This window comes from Sodiomyces alcalophilus, assembly GCF_042370955.1.
Source record: "Sodiomyces alcalophilus JCM 7366 unplaced genomic scaffold ACRALscaffold_3, whole genome shotgun sequence".
In the NCBI taxonomy this organism is placed as follows: Eukaryota; Fungi; Ascomycota; class Sordariomycetes; order Glomerellales; family Plectosphaerellaceae; genus Sodiomyces; species Sodiomyces alcalophilus.
In genome coordinates this window covers 5,965,415-5,968,786 of record NW_027263534.1, presented here as the reverse complement: position 1 = coordinate 5,968,786, position 3,372 = coordinate 5,965,415, and positions in this window count along the sequence as shown.

Below are 3,372 nucleotides of genomic sequence, written 5' to 3'. Positions count from 1 at the left end.
GATTAAAGCCGGTAAAGCCGAAGGCTCTGTAGTAATAGTAACCGTCTTTATCCTCGTAACCGTAATCATCGTAGTAATAATAGCCGGTATCCTCGTAACTATAAGCTCCTTTAATACCGCGATAAAACTCGTAATCGACGGATTAGCTAGAGGATTCCGATTAATTTTAATAGTACGGACGAACACGGGCGACCCGAGGAATATAAATTAACTATATATCCTTAAGACGCGGAAGCACGGCGGTACGAAAAGGGGATAAACACCGAAAGAGGGATACGCGAGATAAAGTTTTCCTTTATCTGCTTCGGAATAGATACTTACTTAGCTTCCACTTTACTCTAATAAAAACAATATAAATAAGGAAATACAAAGAAGTATAGTGTGGTAATCGGGACGATTGCTTTTACAGCGGAGGGCACTTAATACGTAGTATCCATTAGCTTAGTCACATATATACTTATTAGTTAGCCGGACCTTATAGATATTAATCTACGGTCCCATAGAGCTCTATAAGCTCACACTTTAGACAATACATCTTCACTTCTCTGAATTCTCTTTATACACGTTTATAATATACAGATACGGGAAATCCGTATAGTAAGTATAGCCCGATTAAAGTTAATAACAGACTACGTGAACCTTACGAAAAGAAGAAGGGTTATAAGAAAGGCGGTAAGGATTAAATAAAGGTTAGAATAATAGTAAAGCCGTCTATATTAATTAAGTCGGGGCGGATAAGCCCCGCCCCTAGCTACCGGGTTTAGGTATTAAGATTAATATTGTTACGAATATCCTCGTAACTATTAACGCTTTCCGCGGTAACGGGAGATAATATAAACGCCGCGACCTTAGCCTGCCTATCCGTTTTCCTTCCCTTAAAGGATTTAATATCCTTTACCTCGACGCGTATAACCCCTATAACGTTCTTAACCACCTATAGGAACCGGTTAAGCCGGCGTAGGCCTTTTACACTTATAAAGGTAATCGTTATACTAGGGATAGGTATAACGATAATAGGAGGCGCTATAATAGGTATAGGTCTACTTACCATAATATAGGAGTCCCCGGGGGGGGGGGGGAGGGGGGCGGTAATATATACTAATAAGCGAGGCTTACCGGCTCCCGAGTTAATAGGCGTCGAGATAGGCTTATCCTCCTATAAAGTGCTAGAAGCCTTTTCTAAGACCCTAGACGCCTTCTAAAAGGCCGAATAAGCCGCTACGAGCGCCTTTATCGCCTTAGGGCTATAAAAGGGGTTGTTATTGACCACCTTTACCGCCTCTAGGAGTACTACCAATAGACTAGTTATCCTAGGCGGAGGAGGAATATACTTATAACTACCCTTTAAGTAGTTATAGTATTTAGGATTGGGTATCCTCGCCCCGGGTCCCGGTTAGTTATAGTAGCGCCGCCTATCCTAGCTATTAGTAATTACTTTTATATAAGCGAAGTAATAGACTAAACGGATCCCTTTAGGAGGATATTTCGTTTTATAAGCGCGCTTCGCGGGGCTCTTAACCACTATAAAAGCTTCGCCCACGGAACGTTTACCCTTAGCCTTAGCGGCTCGGGCTAGCTAGGCGTGGCGGTCTATAGCCGAGGCAGGAGTAGTAATCTCCTTACTAGCCGGGGCGGGAGTAGGTGCCTCCTCGCCGGTATTATTATTATTATTATTATTAGCCCCCTATACTATATATATAAGTTCGTAAACGTTACGCGATGTTTTTAGGAAGAATAAGAAGATATACCTTAGGGGCCGGGGATAATCCTAGAAACTTAAATATCTTCTAAGAGAAGGAAATAAGAGATTAGCGCGATAGCACGAGGTATAAAGGAGTTATAGTCGATAGAAAACGTATTATAGATAGTGATAGATATTATTACAAAAAGAGAAAAAATAGATCCACGGAGGCGGCGGCGAAGTTAGTATAGTTAATATAAATCAGTTACTGGGTTAGGGAAGGTATATTACCGGGGCTCCTTATATAGCAGGAACGACCCTATAACCCGACTATAAATAATAACTATATCCCTATACCGAACGCTAATTAACCGCATAACTATAAAGGCTCGCCTTAAGCGCTCTTTAATAAATAAAGAGGTTATTTATAGCAGAAGTCGTTATTTAATTAATAAAGAGGCGTTATTTAACTAATAAAAAGGCGTGGTTTAATCGAATAATAACGCTTTACGAACCTATACTAAAGGTTAACGGCTTACCGACGGGGGAGGGGGGTAATATTACGGGTTAACCCCGTGGAGATAATCCGGTAAAGCACTGGATCTTCCGACTAATTATAGCGTGTTCCTAGCGGGTCGCCGTGATATTATATTTAGGTCGTAAGCACCTATAGAGTTTTCCCCTTTGCTTCTTTTCTCCTTAGCTTTAGATAATTCAATTATTCGGCCTTACGCTATAAATAACTTATGACCAGCCGCTTATAGTTTGTTTGTATTGTCCCACGCGAGCGGTTCTACGCAGTGACGGCTTCGCCTGTCTTTAGTATATCTCTATGCCTTTATATATTTATTTCTAGAAGCTAAAGCATTCCTTGAATTCTTTATAGACTAAGGCAAATAAAATAAGCGGTAAGAGCGCTATCCTGGCTTTTATTACTTACGGTTAAGTATAATCCGACTAGGGCAATTAGATATTACTATTAGGGCCCTATATTAATAGCCGGTGATACCCGCCCGCTCGCTCCGCCTATACCTAGATACTTCTATATATAAGATATATTTTTAATTAAAGGTCGCGACGATACCATTAATGGACTATAGCGATAATATCGCTTAGTTAATTAATTATAGCCACGATACCGACGATATACTTAATTACTTATAATAATAATATACTTAATTAATTATATATATATCTATAAGTCACTAGATATAAGAGGAAGTAGTGACGGCTAGCGTTAGGTGTTATTAGTAGGACCCTAGTCGGAATATCTAATTGCCCTAATCGGATTATCCGTACCTTTAATTAATTAACGGATTAACGGATTAACGGATTAACGGATTAACGGATTAACGGATTAACGGATTAACGGATTAACGGAGTAACGGATTAACAGATTAACGGATTAACGGATTAATAGATTAATTAATTACTAGACTAAGACATTAATACTATAATATATTAAACTATACTTGAAATTTATAAGCGAATAGGAAGGCAGTGGGTAGATAGTAGAAAGTTATAGTAGGAGGCAATAAGTATTTAAACACGACTATATACTCAGCCATACATTTTATAGTGTCATAGTGTATATTCGTGTTTAAATACTTTGTATATTCAATTAGTTATAGATATGGGTCTATGACCGGACTATAGTCGGAATAACCAAGTGGTGTAGTCGGAATAACGGG